At 40.3% G+C, this 22570-nt stretch overlaps 1 protein-coding gene across 46 annotated transcripts in view; it reads left to right on the plus strand.

The window, feature by feature from the left end:
* Sorbs2 (sorbin and SH3 domain containing 2) overlaps positions 1-22570 on the plus strand; it is a 316642-nt gene that overhangs the window by 130148 nt on the left and 163924 nt on the right. For 40 of the 46 annotated variants that reach the window (XM_052752150.1, XM_052752149.1, XM_052752190.1 and 37 more), the window contains one exon: positions 13106-13244. The exons of the other annotated variants lie outside the window; for them this stretch is intronic. The gene's annotated coding sequence lies outside the window, so the exon portion shown is untranslated. The remainder of the gene's footprint in view (positions 1-13105; positions 13245-22570) is intronic. 46 annotated transcript variants of the gene reach the window in all.

Below are 22570 nucleotides of genomic sequence, written 5' to 3' on the forward strand. Positions count from 1 at the left end.
GATTAATTATGAATCTGCATAAACAAAACATATTTTTGCTAGATGTTTACTCCATTAGCAAATGTGTTTCCCATATTTTCTTCTTACGTAGGTGATAGATTTATACATGCCTTTGGAGGGTAGTAAAATGTGGCATGTAGCATGTAGTAAAGGTCTACTCTTACTAACTTGAGTAGAGGTATGTAGCTTTAAAGTCGTGCTAAAATCAGCATGCTTTCAGAATTAGCAACTAAGACATTAAAGTTGCTTACAAAGAAGGTTATTTTAATAAACACCAACATGTTATACCCTTAAAAGTACAGTGATTTTCTTGGATTACTTCTGTATTCTACTCAAGGCCTTCAATTGATTACTCAATTTTTTCAGAAGTTAGACACTGTAAAATATTCATAATGAATACCCGAGTCTTCCCTTCTGTCTATGTGTGGGTCATGGGAGATGGAAGCAATTACAATGGTACAGAATCAACGCCTGGTTACAAATATTGCTCATTTCAGGCAACTGTGAGCACTCATTTAGCTGGGTCCCAAGTGAATCCCATCAGTTGTGAAGGGATAAACATATTTTCGAGTCTTTGAGAACTAAGAGGCACTTTCTGTCAGTCCAAGAGCCTGGTGTATGAACAAGGATATTAACATTCCTAACATTCAAATGCCAAAATTCCTTTTCTGTGGAGAGATCATTTATAAGTGTAACTGGCTGTATAAATCACAAATAAAATTAGAGTCTGTATTGGCTCTTTTCATGTGAAAACCATTGCAATTTTAGAGACATCCATCTCCTTGGGTACCTTGCAATAATCCCTGAATTTTACAGCTCTTAACAATTTGAGTCAAGTTATTAGAACACATCCAACAGATGAAATGGCTCAGAGATCTGTATTTTACTTGGAAAGCCACAATGTGAGAGAGCATTGGGAACATTTGAACTGCAACGTGTCTTTGTGAATATAGACGCTGTCTTAATAGACTTCTGGTCTACCTCCTTCATTGTTCGTGGGTTTTACTTTTATCCCAGTGCTTGTTTCTCTTAGGACAAGCTAATATAACCACCAGAGCAGTGGGTAGAGATAAGTGTAATCACGAATAATGCTCCATATCTCCTTGGAAGCTGTGAAATGAGAGATGCTTTCTTAGCCTAGAGATTAGCAAGTGCCATTCATAACCCTTTGTGGTATGATAAGTACATTGTTTTTCAGCAAAACGCAAATGACAAATGAAGCCAGCATCAGGGAATCACTCAGTCCAACTTCAGAGTAGCTCAAGTTTGATGTTATTACTATGTGGGAAGAAACTTCAGAGTCAAAAGAAGTTTCTAAATACATTGAGAAAAACAGTGAGAAAATGGTCCAGAAGCAAGATTAGTAAACTGCTTAACAAGCCTTCATCTTGACCATTTTCATGAACTTGAAATTCTTTTTCATTTTTTTTTTAAATTTTATGTGCATTGGCGTTTGGTCTGCATGTCTGTCTGTCTGTCTTCTGTGTTTCTGAGGGTGTCAGATCCCCTGGAACAAGGGTTACAGACAGCTGTGAGCTGCCATGTGGGTGCTGTGAATTGACCTGGGTTCTCTGGAAGAATAGTCAGTGCTCTTAACTGCTGAGCCATCTCTCCAGGCCTGAGTTTTAAATTCTTAAAAGAAAAATGTCATCAAGTATTGCATCAGAAATTAGAATGGTACATTATGATTTCTCCTTCAAATGACTCTGTTGTAACAAATGAATATATTCTGAAGACACAATATAAGTTTGCCTCTTTAAAAGTTAAATGAGAATGTAAATGAAATAATTTGTTATATTTACATAATTTCTTATGAAATCAATTTAATTATCTTCAATTGTATATGACTACTAATAATATATAATGTAGTATATGTAGTTATATAATGTGCAAGGTATTATTATAAATATTTTATTATTCACTTGACAAACTGTATGTTGATAAGTAATGGAGTTATTATGTCTTTATTTATTTATTTATTTTTTTTTGGTTTTTTGAGACAGGGTTTCTCTGTGTAGCTTTGCGCCTTTCCTGGAACTCACTTGGTAGTCCAGGCTGGCCTCGAACTCACAGAGATCCGCCTGGCTCTGCTATGTCTTTATTTTTAATAACTCCTTCATGGAAACTGTAAACTCCGAGTAGCTTTCTAATTAGTTCATCTGGATAAAATGAGTGAGATAAATGAGAACAGGGTGTTCTCTACAGGGCTGGTTAGAAGAAGGAAATCAGCTCACTTCCTCTAAATAAAAAAACTATCTATTGGTTATCTCAGGGTGGCATAAAAGTATTCCTCAGAAATAGACCTTAGACTGATTTTTGAAGATTAGAAAGAACATTAGTTATTATTTTAACTGAAGGATGAGAAAAAAACATCACAACAAGTTTGACCTGACCTGGTCTGAATCAGTAAGTCAAACACCTGAAAGAATAATTGGAGCCCACAGCCTGTAACCCTGGAATCCTGTACACACTAGCTCATGTTCTTAAGTTTATAGGTCGTGGTGTTTGTTACAACTTGAAATTTCCAGAACCTTTGTAGCTACCCTAAATAGAATGTGATGCCTAAGTCCAGTTTGGAGGCTCAAAGGTGTGTTTAAATGTGTGTGAGTCTTTTAAAGAGGCCAAGTGGGTAGGCAGATCCTAATCAAGTAACACGAACATAGAGTTCATGTTACAGAACGATCGAGCCGCCAGAGCTTACAGTCCAGGGTGAGTAAAATGATGGGCACCATTTGTCCTGGACTGCCTGGTTCCTCTTCTCTTACCTAGCACTGTATATACAAGCCCAAGGCCAACCTGAATTCTGACCTCCTTATCTGTCTTTGCAGGTAAGATTCATTACATGGTATAACTTTTAGACTTAACCAATAAACAAACCACAATAGAATTCTATAAAATTATTGCAGCTGTGAGTTTCTTTTGTGTTTCCAGAAGCATTTGACTAAGTAATTCTCACATTCACAGAATTAATTTATCTCTAAGAATCATTTTTTTCTAATTATCCTACATAACATCTTCTCCTTTGATAACTGATTCTGACTCATTTTGCCCTACTCGAGTGTCTTTTAATGCCTTCATTAAATGTGCCTCATTTTCAACCTCAATGGCTCCAAATTTTGTCTTTCTCTTTAGAAGATATTCTATTCCTCCTGTCTCAAATTATTGCAGCTCTCACTGCCTCTGCTGTTGGTGTCTCTTTTCGTTCCTCCATAGAAGCCTCTTTTTGTTGCTCCATCAAAGCTAGCACCGGATACTTAAATGAACCGGCTGTTGTACCCAGCAAGTTCATCAGGGTTTGAACAGCAAGTCTCAGTCAAGACTGCTCCCCAGCAAAGAAAGCAGCAGTTGGCACTGGAGCAGCCCTGGTACACATGGCACAAATCCACAGAAACCTTTGGGAACACTAGCCCATCCCAAATAAGCGATTGGTGTTGTTTGTGGCCTTCTATCTCAGACGGGAACAATGTTCCTCAGATTCTCATTCAGTACTGTTTTCCTATATATTCATCCTTCATACTCTAATTTTCAAGATGTGATGCCTTGTTGGCTTTGGGTGTTTCTTCCAGCCATTATTTTAAGAATATATGAAAAGTAACCGATACCTAAAGTTAGAATTGGTCCTGGAAGTCTAAAGAATGTGCCAGATTTGTGAAGTGCTGACTTAGGAACAACATACTAAGTGTATTTATACGTGTGTGTGTGTGTGTGTGTGTGTGTGTGTGTGTGTGTGTGTGTGTGTCTTGGAATTTGCCATAAAAAGTCATGAGTTCTGAAGGTGGAGACCCTGTCAGGGGAGACACAGAATAGGGGTAGAGGAGTAGACAGGAATTAGAAGTGAGGTTCACACAAAATGCTTCTGAGTTTAATTAAAGCAGACAGTACTCATAAAAATCAAGATCCAGCCGGGTGGTGGTGGCACACGCCTTTAATCCCAGCACTCGGGAGGCAGAGCCAGGCGGATCTCTGTGAGTTTGAGGCCAGCCTGGGCTACCAAGCAAGTTCCAGGAAAGGCGCAAAGCTACACAGAGAAACCCTGCCTCGAAAAACCAAAAAACAAAACAAAATAAAAAATCAAGATCCTAAGGTAATTACCATCTTTCTACAAAATAATAAAACAACACACACAGATATATGACAATTCCACTTCAAGATATTGTTTATAATATGACCATCAATGTGACAACCTTTCTCTGTCCTTTACAGACTACCTCTCCTCTCTAAGTCCTGTGAAGAAAATGGTTTTTATTTACTATTTATTTAGATTTCCTTTCTAGTGTGTCTATTCAATTAGCCAATGCCTGTTTTCACTTAAGTCGTCTTTTATTCATTTTTGCTGTTTTTTAAATTGTCCTTTTATGTTAGTCCTTTATTTGATCATATATTCACCCATCACCTATAGTGACCAGGTACTGTACAAAGAGCTAGCTGTATTCAAGGTTTTTTGCCTTTATTTATTTATTTATTTGTTGGTGGTGGGTGATGGGTGATGGGTAAACATACTTACAGCCCATGCAAACAGGGCTTACAGGACTCAGTTCTCTTCTCCCACCATGTAGGTACCAGGGATGGCATTCAGATTGGCAGGCTTGGCAGCAAGTGCTGACCTGCTAAACCATCTCACTGGTCCTACATTCCAGTTTTCAAAAACAAGGTCTGTCTTCAAAGAATTTACAGTCTCTTAGGACAAAATCAAATGGCTGCTATGATAGTAAATAGCTACCATGATAGTAAATCTCTTTCTACAACACATTTACTTGGAGTCACTTTTCACAGTCTCATTTAATTCTCTCAAAACACCCTCAAACAGGTAGACACTATTGTCTGCATTTTCTATTTTATCAAGTAACTCCCCTGAAATAGCATGCTTTGCCCCTGAGGAAGCAAAGACCGGAGCACAGCACTGTCTGATTCTAAAAGGCTCCACTCCTCACGTTGGCAAGGTAATCACCACTTTAGTAGACAGATCTTGGACTTCAGCTATCATTAGTTATAATTATAGTCAACCAACATGGGTTAGTGTGTGCTTGTAACAAGATGCCCAGGGTTATAAATCTGCAGAGGGTATGATAGATTCACTTCTGCTTTCTCCAAGCCGTTCCTTTAGATACCAATAACATTCCACTTCAGCCTTCTACTTAACATATGAGATGATAATGTCATTGATTTAAAGAGACTATCCAATCAACCGCAGGACAAAACTGGGGTCGAGATGATAATTTCTTAATTCAGTTGCCTGACAAGTCCATCAACTCCTATTTAAAATTAAATAGGAAAAACAAAACCCAGAATGTGAGCTATCTGAAATAAATTATGAGGAAATTAAATTCAGTATCCAGGTGGGTTCAATCCACTTCACTTTCTCATCAGCAAACTAAAAATGCTTAAATTTTTTGCAGCCAAATTATTACATTTGGAAAGCATTTTTCTATGTAGCTTTTGAAAATCCACTGTCTAATGATTACTGTGTGCCAGGAGTGATTTCTTCAGCACTATATTCAGTCCCCTATAAAACATTCTCAGGTCATGGATTGTAATCCCATTTCCAAAGTGAAGGAATTGGGGCTCCGATGTGCCAAAACAAGGAGTTCAAACAGTGCAGAAGGAGAATTTTAACTCAGAACTATGCTGAGAGGCCATACTTTTAACTACAGCACTGTGTGTCACCAAAGTGATGAAGATAAGCCACAGCAATAACCACCGCTTAGGCAGCACCTGCTGTGTGCCAACGCTGTCTGAATAGCTTTTTCACATGTCAACTCACTGGACTTGTATGGCAATCAAAGGAGTAAAATGCCGTGATGATTCTTATTTCATTGTTAAGACATCTGTCATCTCAGCACAAGCTAGAGTCACCTGAGATGAAGGAAAACTCAATTGAGAAAATACATCCATAAGTTGGGCCTATGGGCAAGCCTGTAGAGCATTTTCTTAATTAGTGATGGGGGTGGCAGCTCAGGCCATTGTGTGTGGGGATGGTGGCCCTGGGTTCCATAAGAAAGCAGGCTGAGCAAGCCACGGGGAGCAAGCCAGTAAGCAGCACCACTCCATGGCCTCTGCATCAGCTCCTGTCTCTAGGTTCCTGCCCTATTTTTGAGTTCCTGCCTTGAGTTCCCTCAATGCACTGTGATTCAGGATATGTAAGTTAAATAAGCCCTTTCCTCCTCAAATTGCTTTTGGCCATGGTGTTTCATCATAGCTGTAGAAAACCAAAAACAACATCTAAAGCACATATTATCAAATTTCCTATAATAGTCAGAAACAACTGTCAGATTCTACAGTAGCAGCCAGGTTCCTTGGTTCTTAAAAATTATAAAGAAAAACAAAATGCAAAACAAAAACAAAATTATAAAAAAAATGTGACTCCCTGCTCTCAGATCAAATGTGTTATCATTTATCTTTATTCTTCAACTAAGGTATTTAATCAGAAAACACAAACAAACAAACAAAAGCAGGAATCCTTTGAATCGTTCCTGTGTATGCCATCACGTGTATTGAGTTCTGGGAAACAGTAGGCTTCCTCATCCAGGATAGCTGAACTTGTCATGAGTGGCAGCATCCACAGTTCTCAGAAAGGCACAAGTGGAACTGTTGTTATCGGCCAGGAATAAGTCTTCAAACTGTCTTTTCAGTAACAAGGAAAAATTCCATCTTTCAGTTGAGATTTTGAAAGCTTGGGTAAGCTACGTAAGTGACCCTGTTCAAAGTTTTCTGAACAATGACCTGGCCATGTCCACCAAGAACAGGATAAACACTGGGTTCCTGTTCTGGGTTTCCTGACAATTAGTGCTGTGTTCTTAGTCCTCTTGGCATCACTGGCCATTAGCTATAGAGTTTAGAAAAGCCGAACACTTTACTGCATTTAGAAAAAAAAAGAGAGAAATATATCAAATGTTGAACCCGCTATGGCTTTAGGCATCTTGAGTGTGTTTTCCATGCCATTCTTTACTCCAGTGGGCCTGAAACCTAATGCAGTGGCAGCTTTGAATGCTAGTGTTGATATCTAGAAGTTACACTTCTGAATCTATTTTTATGTGGTATCTTAATGGCAGGGCTAATGGTTCCTGCTATCTTTCAGCCAGCCTGATGTAATAAAGTTGTTCTTAGATGATTGTGTTTATTGAGTCCAGCTTCAAGAAACAGGATAACTCTGCATAGCTCTGAAAGCCTCTGACAGGCTGGATTTGCTTCAGACAAGGAGCTCAAGCAAAGGCAGTCTGGTATGGGTTCACCTCTATTATCTGGCCTTTAATGTGGGCTTCCTGAGAGAGCAGGTCATCTCAGTCATAAAAGGAGTACAAGGCAAAATGGCACAGGACCAAAAGCAGCCTGCTGGGGAGAGTTTGTGTAGTTATTGTGTGTGTGTGTGTGACATTTTCCATGTTGTGTAGCTTATTAGCTAGGGTGAATACAAGGAAGTATGGGAAAGCAAGTTTCTAAACAGGTATGCTCGCCAGACTCCTTTGTAATGAAGGAAGCAGAAAACGGGTCCTCGGCATGTAGTAAACAGTGTGGCCCACAAGCATGTTCTAAAACATAATAAACATGGGATGTTTATTGATGGGTGCAATAAATATGGAATGTTGATTTGATTGTAAAAAGCAAGAAAGAAATAGACTCAAGGAGAATCTTTAGGCAAAATGATCTTTAAAGAAAGAATCACTTGATGAGAAAATACTGGCACTGGCTGCTGGGGAAAAATGTGAACAAACTAAGTTTTAGAACAAACTTAGTTTCTAAAACTAAGATGTCTCACAGCTGTCTGGACTCACCACTGGCAGGTTGGACATCCTTCCCTGTCTGCCTCCATAAACCAGTCTAAAATGGTTCAGCCCAGAGGACATAAAGGAATATTCAACCACCCCATTATTTTTTGCAAAATTGAGTTAAGGTCACTCATTTTTTAGCATGTCTCCCAAAGAGTTCATTTCTGCCGTTTCCTTTTGTGATAGAACCATTGTTGGTATTTGTAGGAAGTTGACTTTGCTGGCTAATATTGGCCCTCCCTGGCTTCTTTGTGCAAGGATGTCAGGAACATGAGAGGTTTTTTGTAGGCTTACTGCAGTAGACAAAGGAACTGTGAAAATCCAGAGATGATTTGGTCCTGGGCATCTAGCACGAGGGCCTTGTCTGTCCCATCTGAGAATAAAGGGACTGATAGAGAGCATTGAGCTAAAGGTAGATCTGTACCTGTGTGGATAAGCGTGCCAACGGGCAACAGAAACAGGCAGGAAGGTTTTAGTTTAGGAAAGTCATAACATGGACAATACTCTTATATCCAACCTACATTCATATGGGGAGAAGTTTTTATTTTATTATGTACTTAATAGAGTCTGTTTGTTTGACTGATTTTTTTTTTTTTTTTTTAGATAGAATCTGGCTATGTAGCCCAGGCTGGCATTGAACTTGCTCTTCCTCTAAGTTTTCCCTTGTGCACCCCCAGCCCTGCTGCGTTTTGAATACTGGCAAACTGGTTTTTATTCTTGACCCTTATGATTTATAAAGACTTTTCTAGCATTCTGTGTAGTGTGTATGTGTGACTGTCTTTCTGTGTATTGTGTGTGTGTGTGTGTGTGTGTGTGTGTGTGTGTGTGTGTGATATAGTGGGAAAAAATCAGTCTCAGTTTCTCCTATACACTTACTTAAGAATAACCAACAGATAAAACTTATGAGACTTCAAAAGATACGTGGATTTCTCCCACCAGCCAGCACCCAGCCGGTTCAGAGTGGATGATACCTGGGCATCCTCTACTCTAAGCCAGTTCTGACACTCTCTGGAGTCTGGATTCTAGAATGTGTGTGACCCCCCACCCCCAAATAGAAACAGATTCTAGTGCTGGCAAGGACTTACAGTTTACCTCAGAATGCAAGTGCAGAGGAGGGCTTTGTGAGTGATCAGGCCCTTGTCTTGGAGTTCAGTTTCCCAACTTCGGGCACTGATTTTTGTTCAGGGCACAGCAGACCTGAGAATGAGCTGATGGGTACTTACTGCACAATGAAACGAAGAGCAACGTTTTCCTCGCCCACACTTCACTTTGACGAGGATGGCGGCGGAAGCAAACCACCATGCCCAACTTCAGCTGTATTTTACAGTCTCTTGCACGCCTTCCTTTACTTCAGTTTTATCAGATTTCTATAGTCTCCATGGTAAGAAAATCTGACTGACATCCTTTTCCATACATCCTTGAAATCCGTGCCCATCTTTTGGATGTTCTTGCTGCCTCAAACACGAACGCATTTGCCTGAGAGAATGAAACCTTGTTCTCCTGGATTAGAATGCTGCTAAGCTGAGGAAGGCTACAGAAGCCTTCAGGTATCCTGAGCACAACTCAGTTTTCAAAGGGGGGGGGGGGTGAACTCCTGAAAACAATATTCCTGGGAAAATGGCATCTGCTTCCTTCCTCCTCAGACCCTCTCAAATAATAGGGTATGATGAGGCATCAATTGAGAAGTCTGAGTTCTCTTGAGAAAAGAATTTTTAAAAGTTCCAAACTACATGAATTGAAAGTTGCACAGAAAAATTCTTAAACTCATCATGTTGTCTAAAAATAATTGCTAAATGTAGCCACACATTAGCCGTTGAGCCTGGAGTCATTACATGTTTTTAAAGATTTTCTAAAATTACCCCCACAAACAAAACAAAACAACAACAACAAAAACACCTGAAAAGTAAGGCCCCGAGTGAAAACTGGGGGTAGGGGGTCATCTTGTTTGTCTCTTCTTCGTCTCTGTCTGTCTGTTTTGCTGTGCTGGGGGATGGACCCAGAGTCACCTCTGTGGTATACTAGTGCCATGCCATAGAGCTTCAGCCTGAGTGGAAACCCTTGAGTGGTGCCAATGTGAGCCCAGATGTTCTTTCCAGTGGGGATTTATTTTTATGAAGTTCTCTGGAACACTGAGCCCTCTGGGCCACTTGCAAGTGAGGAGTATATTTGAAAGGCTGATGAGGTTATTAAACTCAAAACCGGCATATTCATTTATTTAGGGTGGTACAGCAGTATAGGAAAGAATAACAAAAAGTCTCTCTCTCTCTCTCTCTCTCTCTCTCTCTCTCTCTCTCTCTCTCTCTCTTCCAAATCATATCTCTGCCTTACCAGTGGTTCTAATTGGGGTGTTATGTGAGTTAACAAGATTCTCCCTTGGGGTATAAATACCCTCTAGGACGGTTTGGTCTACGCAAACTGTGTCTAAGTGGGCATGGTTCTAATGCAACATTGATCTCAGAACCATCTAGATTCTTGCTAAGCATTTGGAAGGAGAAAAGAAAATGCCCAACTGATTGGCCTTTCAACATTTGCTTCCATTTTGTGCTCACTAATCTCCTTTGGAAAGCTCATTCATAGTCCAGCATCGGAAGCCTATTTTGTGCTTACACAGAATGTAAGATGCTCAGTTACTACTGAGGCAACTGGCCCCACTTTGGATTTTCATCAGGGTCCTCAGGTCAGGGTCCGACCTTCTTTCTTAGAGCCCACATTTCTGCCCAGATATTTTACCTATTGTTTCTCACATCTCCAGACGAAGACAGAGGTTCACTTAAATATAGTCATTGATGGTTTATTCGAAACTGATTTATATTAAAAAGAAAAGAGAATATGAATGAATGTAATTACTGTTGCCATTGAGATAAAAGTCACAGTGGTTACATGGAAAAAACAAAATAGTCCACCCTTTACCATTTTAAAATATGCTTGAAGTCTAATTTGCTCTCTGGGATGCCAAATATGTTGGAAGGAGCTGTTTGGATCCTGGCTCAGGATCTTTGGGAACAAAGGAGACTTTGGCGAGACACAGTGTACCACAGGATTGATGCTAAGTGGAAGCAGGGACCAGACCCATAACCTCTTTGTTTGAGTGCAGATTTTGAGGTAACATGACCACACAGGTAAGACCGAGGCAATGAGGCTTCTCGTGGGGTTAGCGTGGGAAGCAGGCGGCCGGGAATGAAAAATCATAGCTGACTTAGTACTCAGATCGTCCATCTTTATTTATTTCATTAACATTTATAGTTTCTCAAGGAGCCACATTTAAAAAATATTTCTTTTTGTAAATAAAATATTGTAAAAAGAAAAGAAAAATAATTTTAAGAAACTTGTCTGAGAATAGATCTCAAATCTTTATTGGTAGAATTGTCATTCAAGAAGTAAAACAAGTATCTATTTTAAACTAGTAATTAAGTAATGCTTGGTAAAATAAGTCTATTTAGTCAAGCAGAAAAATACAGTATTCTATAATGGCATTTTAAAACTGGTAAATATTTTAAAATCAAAGCTAAACTTATTTAAGGTTATAATTAGATACCTCAAATTTAAGTCAGGTTTTTCTTAAATTAGAATAGCTGCATCATTTTAGTATATGGTGAACTCAGCTGAAATATTTCACCATTACAACACACGCTGAAACGAGTCACATGACACTGCTCTCCACCATGCTTGGCCCCCTATGTTTTTAAAAGCCATTCCCCGTGTCATTAATGCAACCAAGGAATTGTATTTGTCTCAAAACAAAGCACACAACAGCTGGAGAATCTTCTTGTATCGCTTGAGTAAAGCATTGCTTTCTGACTCCTCACATGTTTCTGTGTTGCCGGATACATGGGGAAAAAAAGATTGGGGGAATTCATCGTCATGGAATCAAGGCTTTTAAAATAATGTTGCAGTATTTGCTTGGTAGGGCCACTGCCTTCCATTCCCAGTGGAAGTGCTGCCTAATTCTTTGATATAAGCTAGGGGCTTCTGGGAAGAGGGGACCGTAGTTGAGAGATTGCCTGTGAGCACGCGTGTACGGCATTTTCTTAATCAGTGATTGATATGAGAAGGCCCAGCCCACTGTGGGTGGGGCCACTCTTGGACCGGTGGTCCTGGGTTACACAGGAAAGCAGGCTGAGCAAGCCAGTAAGCATGATTCGTCCGTAGTCTTTGCTTCAGTTCCGGGCTTCAGGTATGTGCCTTGAGTTCCTGCCCTGGCTTCCTTTGATGAAGGACTATGATCTGTAAGATAAAATCAAGCCTTTCCTCTCCCCGGGTTGCTTTTGGTCATGGTGTTTATCACAGCAACAGACAGTAGCTAGGACAAGTGACATAGGGAAGGCCTGATGAAAGAAGTGTGCACACACTGTCCTTTCCTTCGGTCTGGGTAGAGAGAGACCTTGGCTCTGTTTTTACTCTTACAGCCTGAGTATAATAAATCTGTAAATGCCAAGGCAATGTTGATCTGCCCATTTTTGTATTCACAGAGTTCCCAGCCTATGGTGAGCTGAGAAATGCTTGCCACATCCATTGAATGAATTGCCACAAAGTGAACGAATGCAGGAATACAACTTCTAGATTGTGGCTATTCATTCTGAAAACGAAATAAAAGTTCTCTAAGTTTGCCCATCATGGTGACCCAGAGTGAATGGTTATTTTCCCCCCACTGGGCTTGTGACAGCAGAAGTCTCTCTGCAGCATGTCATTGGATGGACCCCAGCCTTAGCCAATAGATAAGAAATGTCATCAGCTTAACTCAGTAGCTTTCAAAAATAGCATAGTTAAAGTGGACGTGTAGGTGTGCGCTAGAAAGAAACCATTTGCCTGTGGCCTGGTAGCTGATGTTCCTACCTGAGAGATCTAAAACGTTGCCTAAGACCCGTTGTGAGCAAGCAAGGGGGTAATCAGAAGTCTCCTTGCCAATGCCCACCGTAGTGTCTTACTTTCTACTGATCTGGTAAACCCTTCTGAAAACCTCAGGGGTGGAGCAAGGTGCTGTGTTCCTTTAAGATTCAGTCAAATCTCTCTCTCTCTCTGTGTGTGTGTGTGTGTGTGTGTGTGTGTGTGTGTGTGTGTGTGTTTTCAATAGTGCTTTCAGTTTCCCTCAAAATTTCAATGAATATTTGCACAATGAACCAAGTTGTTGTGGGTTTCCTGGTTTGTGTTGGTTTTCCCCCCCAGGGTGGGGGTGGTGATTCGGGCAAGGCATTTTCATCCCTTTGCAGACAAGTCCAGCTGCTGGTAATGCTGAAAATAGCTCAAATGCTCTCAGGCCAGAAGCACCACCCAGCAGCTGAAGTTCCTTGCCTCTCTCGTTTGCCTTCTCTCCTGACCCCCAGTCCCCCTTCTCCTCCCTGCAGACGCTTGGATTGGACTTAATCTTAAACCTCTGGAGGTCAAGACCTTTTAAAAAGGGCTACATAAACAATCTCTACACGGAAAAGGCCCCTGACTTGTGCTTCCTCTGTTGGAGCAACTGTGAAGTTCAGCCTCTTCAAGGTAAGGTTTTTGCTCTGGAATGACTTCTTTTCTGGTGTGGTCATGACTAGTGTCTCTAAAATACCTTTTTAGTGAACATAGGAGGAAGCCAAGGGAGTCCCAGGTAGACCCTGTGTCCTGGGATGCAGCGGCAGCATCGTGCATTTTTTTTTTTTGAGAGTGTAATTGTAAACTTTGCCTAAAGCCCTCTGTCCCGGGTGGCTGCCGCACTGACACTCCTCTTGCTGAGCACTGCCCCAGAGTCCTCATTACGAGTGACTGCCACAGACGTGAGAGGACCTCTAGACACCATCATTTCCTTGTTTAGACTGCTTTCTTATTTTAACCTTCTAAAGGTATTCTTTAAGCAGGATGCAGCCCACCTGAGGAAAGACAGTGTATTAGCGACTGCCCTTGACAGACAGTGAGGTGGCTATATTATAGTATGTTCCTGTCTTAAGCATGTTATTCACAGCTGGTGTGGAATGGAAAGTGGTTTGGGGAACTGGATTATTATCATCATCGTTGTTGTTGAGTTTTAGATGTCTAGTGCACTTTGGGGTGACTGATTTTGAGAACCCCTTCCCCAAGCTGAAATTTAGCTAAGCTGCTCTCTTAGGAGGTAGATTTTCTGACAGGTTTTTTGACAGTACATATTTTTTGCATAGTATTCTGGCTCCCCCTCCCCCTCCCCCTTATACTTGTACTTGACATTTTGCGAAGTACTTTAATCTGTGGACTTTAACCTCAACCACACCATTTACTTTGATTGTATTTACTATGTTCAGTAAAAAGGCTTTTTTCCCCCGCTCAATGCTTTGATAGCAATTCCTTCAGATAATTTACTGGCTTAGCATCTTCTGCCGCTATGATTCAGATTTTATTTCTAAAGGAACCTGCAATTTAAAGAAAAATGTTCTCCTGCAAAGCACTTTCATTACATTGACTAACACAGTGGTTCTCAATCTTCCTAATGCTATGACCCTTTAAAACAATGCCTCATGTTGTGGTGACCCCAATCATAAAATTATGTTCATTGCTACTTCCTAACTAATTTTGCTACTGTTATGAAACGTAATGTAAACATCTCTGTTTTACAATGGTCTTAAGACACCCCCCATGAAAAGGTTGTTCAACACCCCCAGGGGGCATGACCCACAGTCTGAGAACCACTGTTCTAACAATTCATAGCTCAGGATATCTAAAACCAAATATCAAGGACAGTTCACAGAACCAATTCTGTCAACTTGTACTGGAGTCTCTTGCTTCCCCCAAATTACCAATGTGCCTTGAGACCTAATTGTTGCTTTTGAAAACATGAGCATGGAAATCCTTGGCATTTCAAGATGCTTTTTACCAAAAGAGTTTTGGTTAAAAACAAAAACAGAAAAACATGTATTTCAATGGCATGGTGATCTTTTGAGTAACAAAAAGAATAAGACAAAAGAAAAAGGCAGAAGAAAAAAAGAAAAGAAAAGTAAAGTAAAATAAATTAAAAAGAAAATCTTCAGTAGCCAAAAGTTTTAGTGAAACTTCTTTGATGTATGGGATGAAGAATTTAATGAAACAAAAATTCCTTCTAAAAATGGATGAAATCTTAACACTTTTACTAATCGTTAATCACTTTAAAATATTGTCTTGACTTTCAAAACCTCATTGCATTTGCTTCCTGCTCTTTTCTTCCCCAAAGCTTTGACTATTTTCAAAGCTCCCTGTTAGCTACTGTTCTGGGTATCCTTGGTAGTATGGTTCCTGTTCTGTTGGCGGCTAGGAGCCTAATCCAGTCAGGAAGAGGCTGTGAAGTCTCAGACTGTGACTCTACAGGGCTGACACAGTCTGTTCTGTGACCCTTGTAAAGAGAAGAAGCCAATAGCCACCAGACAGGACTCAGAGGAAGTTCATGGAGTTCTCCCCTCCAGCGTGTGGATTACAGTAGGAAAGCCTGGAAAAGGGTCAGCATCATCGCCTTGCTACTTGACTTATTGGAATGTACATTATAAAGAACACATCAATGGTCTTATTTCTGTGAACAGTCAACTTGTGAGTCCCCCTGTTACTCTGAGCGAGGGCTTCACTGCTTCCAAGGACCTCTGAGGATCAGGGATGGTCCCTTTTAGCAGGGGGAAGGCTTGGTGAGCAGGGCCAGGTACAGATGTGTTCCCAGAGCCAGCAGCAGGGCCGTTAGTGCAGATGCAAAATCAAAGACATCGGGAAAAAGGAAGTGTTCGAGATGGGAGACTGTGATCCCATCCTGATGAGCCATTCGGTGTCCTGTTTGCCCCTTCTTGTCAGGCCCCTCTGTTTTATTTTACTTTGAAGCATTGGGTTGTTCGAATGTGAAACTCAAGGAGAAACCTAGTCAAGGCCACCGAGTTTCACATAGGCTACACAGTATTCTACCTGGACTTGCTCGAAACTCAGCCCCTTTTGCCAAAAGTTTCATGAGTGTCAGCGAGCCTGGATTGGAAACCTAATCCGAAGCCAGGTGACTCCTGGTGACTTAGAGGCTTTGTTGTGTAAGTACAGAAGCTGCCACACAAGGGCACTTCTTATTTCCATGACTTCTACTGTAATTCCATGTGCCGACACAGTTCTTTCTATATATTCTGTGACATTTTAAGGACAAGCGGAAGTCTAATATGAACTTCTGTAACTGTGGTATTTAAGCTCTGGCAAATAGAAGCCTGCGTTTTAAATTCCAGCCCAGTTTGAATCACAGTGGTGTGAACATGCTGGTATAATTCAGCTAAAGGAAGGAAGTCCCAAGAGAGCTATGGAATGTCTTTCTTTGCTTAAATATACCTCTGTGCTTGGGAAGAACAAACAGTAACATTTTGTCCAGGTCTGTCCTCCTGACAGTACGCCTTTGTTCACTTTCCAAAGGTGCTGTCAAATATAGTGGTGGAAAAATAATAAACTTCCCCCAGATATGTTTTCCCTGCCTGCTCAGTTGATACACTCCTAGGGAACATTGCAAGTATTGAAACGTTTGCTACTGTTGCCCTGTAACGTAAACTGAGAATAAAGGGGTAGTCATGAAGCCAGCTTCTCAGAAAGGTGTGGCCACCCAGAGCTGCTGTGTATGTGAACAGTCAAATGGGACCTGGTTATTAAAGTGTGTGTGTGTGTGTGTGTGTGCGCGTGTGTGTGTGTGTGTGTGTGTGTGTGTGTGTGTGTGTGTGTGTGTGTCTGTGAGGGTGTGAGAGTGTGTATATATTTGTGAGTCTGAGTATACGCATGCACATTTGTGTGGGGGAGGTATGTGTGTGTGTGCTTATGTACATATGTGTGTGGAGGGAGGAGAGAGGAAAATGGGTTTGTGCAACAAATCTATGACCTCAGAAACAAAAGTGATCAAGCCCCAGATCTGAAAACATTCCTTTGTTGATCATATTAATTTTGTTGGCTGCATGTCAAAATATTTTTGGTATTATTTCTCCCATTAAAAGCAACAAGCATTAGGATTCCAGACATAGTAAATAATCCTCAATGAAAATAGGACCACTTTTGGAAAGTCACGTACTTGTAGAACTTCGATGGGTCAGTCTCAGAAAAATCATCATGATTGAGGCCATCCTAAGATGAAAAGTCACCCAGAAAACTAAGATTCAACTTGACATTTTCTTAATTGGACAGTGTGTGATGCCATCTGAAGACATTTCAGAGAAATGAATTGGTGACCTCAATAAAGATTTGGTTAGACTAAACTTACTGACTTTTATGAATACAGACTCCTGATCAAATTAAATTCCAGAAAATTTATTTTTGGAAACTTTAAAGTCAGTTTTAAATTTAACAAATTGTACTTTTATTGAGGATAAAGTTTATATCTTGCTATATCACTGTTGTTTGATTTGACACTACAGAAAGCATAAAACATTATAACAACAGTAAAACTTGGACTAATATATGTAGGTTTAGCCCTGGCTTTATTATTCTTGCTGTGAGATTTATGGGCATATAAGAATTTGAATAGTCTTGAATTAGCAAAATGAGAAGAAATTGCTCAAATCCAGGTCCTAGAGGAAATAGCATGAAACAATCCATATTATCCTACAAAGAAGAATATTATTAAATGCACCCTAGAACAGGAGTTTAATCTTTCAGGCAGGTCTGTCATCCATAATATTCATAAGAAAAGAGCAAAGATACCATACCAAAAATGAATGCCAAGCTTATGTATATGCGCATGTTTCGCTAGATCATTAAACAGCTTTTTCACAAATGTCTTCAGCTGTCATTTAAGAATGCAAATATCTCTGAATTGAAAATCATTTTGGGCTTAATTTGCTACCAGAAATAAATGAGCCATTTCATACTTATATATTTCCTAAGGATATATTACAAAAGCCTAAATTGATATAAAATACATTTTTCTTCTTAAGCAGAAAACAAAAAATAATAATGTGGTTCAGATCAGGTCAAGATCAGAGAGTCCCTCCCAATAGATCAAAGAGTATTATTTGCACAGCACAGATAATGCACTCATCTTCAGAAAAGTCATCAATTTAAACCAAATACAGATATTGGAAATAGGAAACAATGCAGGGGCTAAGCATGTAAGTCATCAATGATAGAGCATCTGCCAAGTATGCGTGTTACCCTGAGTTGAGGTTGATCTTCAGGACCATCACAGGAGGAGGAAGGGAAAGAGAGGAATTAAAAACCACTTTAATCCTTATAATACCCACATCCCATAGTCATTCTAGAGTCTGCCCATCTCTCTGCCTTTTACACTGATGTGCACAGTGAAATACAGGGATTACTGTAAGGGTACAGGGGCCTTCTCATTGCCACTCTCATTCCTAGGCTTTCTCCTGAGGAATCATGGAATGAGGGATGGAAATGAACCTCTGAATCAGCCCTATACTCACTGGGAAGTGTTGGTCAACTGGTCTACCACCTAGGGTTACAGAGAGAAAGGACCAGACTGGAGGAGAAACTAGACTGCCCTCTCCCAGGAACTTGACAGAGAATTCGCCTGAGTCCCCAGGTCCCATTATATTTTTTTCTTTCTCCTAAGACCTTCTCTTATATTTTCCTCTGCCTTTGTTTAGGAGAAACAGAGATCTCTCTTATAAATTCGCCATTCTTAAGCTGCTAATGGAGAGAAGAGGTTCAGACAGCTAACTCTGCATTTCAAGATCCACACACATTACAGAATTAGCCCACAACCTCTGACCTAGGAGATGATGGGCATTTGGGTATTACAAGAGATTTGTGCTTTATAACTACTGTTGATGGGTTCACACTAAAATGCAAATAGACTAAGCAAGATTTCCATTTATACTTTTTATTTTTTATTAAGAGAGTTTCTATTCATTTTACATATCAACCAGATTCCCCTGTCCTCCTTCTTTCCACCCCCAGGCTTCTCCCCAACCCACCCCCGATTCCCACCTCCTCCAAGGCAAGGTCTCCCATGGGGAGTCAATGACATCATGAGGTTTGCAGGCAAATGGATGGAACTAGAAAATATCATCCTGAGTGAGGTAACCTAGACTCAAAAGGACAAACATGGTATGTACCCACTCATAAGTAGATAATAGATGTAAAGCAAAGGATAACCAGACTGCAACCCATGGTTCCAGGGAGGCTAGCTAGTAAGGAGGACCCTAGGAAGGATGCATGGATCACCCAGCAATGGAGAAATGGATGAGATCTACGTGAGCAAACTGGGGGTGGGGGAGTAATGGAGGGCAAAAGACAGGGGAATGAGAACTTAGGGGAGCGAGAGGTTTGAGCTGGAATGGGAACAGAGTGGGAGAACAAGGAAAGATACCATGATAAATGAAGACACCATTTATATTTTTTAAACCAAACATTTTAGAACAACTTTATATTTATAGAAGAACTATGAAGACAAGTGTTATCTTATGTCCCATGCTTATTAGTACAACTTACATTAAACGGTATCCCACTATAATTAATAAAGCTCATTGATGATGGTATTATTTTAACCAAAGCCCATGCTTTCTTCTTCTTTGTACCCAATGACCCTCCTCTGTCCTGGGATCCTGTCCAGACTATCATATTACATGTAGCCATTTCTCCTTAGGCTCCTCTTTGCTATGACAGTTTCTTTCCTTGTTTTTGAGAGCTGTGACAGTTTGGGGAATACCTGTCAGGTATTTTGTAGACTGTCCTGTTGAAACTTCTCATGTGTTTTTATCATAATTAAACTCAACTCACTGGCTTGGGAGAGGGAAACCTCAGAGCAAGGGTTCTGCTCATCAGATCACGAGGGTACATGCAATCAGCAGGGCATATGGCTACTGGTGTCCTTGACCACATGGCTGAGGCAGCACTCAGTAGGTTTCTTTTCCTATAAAAGCACCTTCTATCCCCTTTCTATGTTTAAATTAAGTACTGTTTAAGTTTTTAATCACATTGTGGTGATAAAATACAGGATAGAAACATCTTCTGGGAGGAAAAGTTTAACTTGGCTCACAGTTCCAGTGGCTATAGTCTATCACGTGGACAAAGCAAGGCAGCTCCCTGGTGGGGTCATTTGGCCATTGTTGCTCACACAGTGACCAGACCAGATAGCAAAGAGCCAGAGGGGATAAAACCTTCAAAGGCTCACCCTTTGTGGCCTGTGTTATTAAATAGGCTCTAGTTCCCAAAGGTTGACTTTCTTCTACAAGGAATATTTGAAACTAATCTACTCATTTATTTGTGCCATCATAAACAAGTGGACATCTGTTTTATACTTTGAGTTATGCGATGATCAATATTGAGATCTGAATATTAATGGGTGAAATCAAAAAATCACCAAACAGACAAGCTTCTGGTCATGTTTGTGAAAGACTGTCTAGGTTAGGTTAAATGAAGTGTGAAAATCCACCTTAAATGTGGGCAGCACTATTCCATGGGCTGGGACCCCAGACTACATAAAAAGGAGAAACCTAGAATTTATCACTTTCTGCTTCCTGCCTAAGGATGCAATGTGACCCTCCATCTCCTTCTCCCTCTACGCCTTTCCTGCCATGTTGGACTATATCACTTCTGTTCCTGTAAGTTGCTTTTGTCACAGGATTGAGATAGTAACTCACGCAGTTGACAGTTAATTCATGGATATATTCCTTTTTCTTCTTTCACATTATTCCAATTTGCCAATTGATGTGGACATCTCTTTGACATACTCCTATCATTTTAAGGTTTTACTCTGGTACCACAAAATACTCCATATTCATTTGGTGTATTCACTGATCCACAAACCAGCTATTTCCTCAAAGACCTCTGGTTACTTTTATTGAAGGAGAGTGTTGGTGAAACCCAGAGCATTCATTTTAGTTTTTGTGGGAAACATTTACAAATTATAACCAGTTTTAACTTTTATATTACATAAAAAGGAAAATGTAGGCAAAAATCAAGGAGTCCAGAAAAGGCATGAATACGCCTATTCTATCAAGAACCAAGGGTTATGATTAGTCCAGCTGAAACAACCTATTAGTACAGCAAAGAGAAGTATGTTAATAGCTCAATGCAGTTTATATTTAAAGTTCTACTCTTATGAAAAGACAATTTAGTATTAGAAAGGACAGAATGGAAAAATCCATGCCTACCCCATGCTAACGTTCATTTGCACCTGAACTTTGACAATGGCTGAATTGACTCAATAGGGAAGTAGGTGTACATTTGAAAACAGTGTTTGAGGGCCTAGGGGGATGGCTCATTAAGGAAGTGTGAGGAACTGAGTTCATATCCCCATTACATACATAAGTGGGCAAGGCAGCCTGCCTATAATCCCAATGCTCTAGAGGCAGAGAAACGGTACCTAGCATGAGTTGGCTAGCTACATTAGATGACTCACCAGTCTCTAGTTCAACAAGAGGCCATTTCTCAATATATAAGGTGGAAGGCAATGCAGGAAGATGCATGATGAAAACCTCTGACTTGCACACACATGCTCACATCCAAAGACATATGTGACCACAAACATGAACACATGCGCACACCCTCATATCACACATACACATGTTCAGTGGAGGGGGGGCATGGTAGAGCATACATTTTTAAAGCACTGCACTTTGGTTATTTTTAACTATTGAAAATGCTGCTCCAAACCCAACTTCTTAATTGTTCTTGACAGGCATTCAGCTCAGTGGTACCTTACTCATTCAAATTTGCAAACCCGAGAAGTTTGGTGACTTAAAATTTAGTCACAATTGGTACTCTGGTGATTTGGTTTTGTTTGAATTGATTTTCAGTTGTTTAATTCCAAGAATGTTGGAAAAGCCCTATGAGGGTATTTAAGAGCTCAGTGAGCATGGAATCAAATAGTTTCCAAATATACACTTTTCACTTTTTAAATTTAATTTTATGTACTATAGTTGTGTGTGTGTGTGTGTGTGTGTGTGTGTGTGTGTGTGTGTGTGTGTGTGTGTGGTGGGGACAGGGTGCATGCATGCATATGTGCACACACACACACACACACACACACACACACAAACACACATACAGGCACATGTGTGGACACACACAGGTAGACCCATGTGTGGCATATGTGTAGAGGACAGAAGACAAGACATGTTTCAGGAGTCAGTTCTCTCCTTCTACTTCACTGAGGCAGAGTCTCAAGGTAGTAAAGAATTGCTGATGGGGCTGGTGCCTGCCTGCTCAAGGAAGGCTTCATTTCTGAAGTAGGAAATGGCCCTTGCCCCACAGAACAGGAATGTAACACACCTATGTTAATGAGAAGCAAATAGCATTCAACATATCGCCTCCCCATCATAGAGTCGGAGGAAGAAAACTAATAGTGTTTCTAACATAAAATTAAATTGTTGGCATTTTGTTTTTATAAATTATGATTGTTTTTGTTCAAGACAAAATAAGTCCTAAGTTTTGAAGGAAAAAAGTTCCTAGGCTTAATATGTACATCACCAAACTATGTGGCTTATAAGAAACTAAAAAAAATGAAAATAATAAAGTGAGCAATATTTTGTGAAAAGAAGAATGAAAGTCACTTTTAAAAGCTTGGGGTTTGTTTATTTTGTGTGTGTGTGTGTGTGTGTGTGTGTGTGTGTGTGTGTGTGTGTGTGTGTATAGGCCTGTGTATGGAGGTCAGAGATCAACCACAATAGCATTCCTGAGGAGCCATCCACATTATTTTTGAGACAGAGTCTCTGGCTAAGACTGACTGGTGAGCAAGTTGTGGGGCCCTTCCTGTCTCCACCTTCCCTCCATGACAGGCTTTTTACATCGGGGCTAGGGGCCAGCTCAGGTCCTCATGCCCGTGCGGTGAGCTCTTTAATAATGGAGCCATCTTTCCAGCTTGTTAAAAAGATTTCTTGGTTGTTGTTTTATTTTATGATAGCTAGTTAAGTATAAAATATGTTACCATT

Source organism: Peromyscus californicus, unplaced genomic scaffold (genome assembly GCF_007827085.1).
Source record: "Peromyscus californicus insignis strain IS unplaced genomic scaffold, ASM782708v3 Scaffold_23__1_contigs__length_62951481, whole genome shotgun sequence".
In the NCBI taxonomy this organism is placed as follows: domain Eukaryota; kingdom Metazoa; phylum Chordata; class Mammalia; order Rodentia; family Cricetidae; genus Peromyscus; species Peromyscus californicus.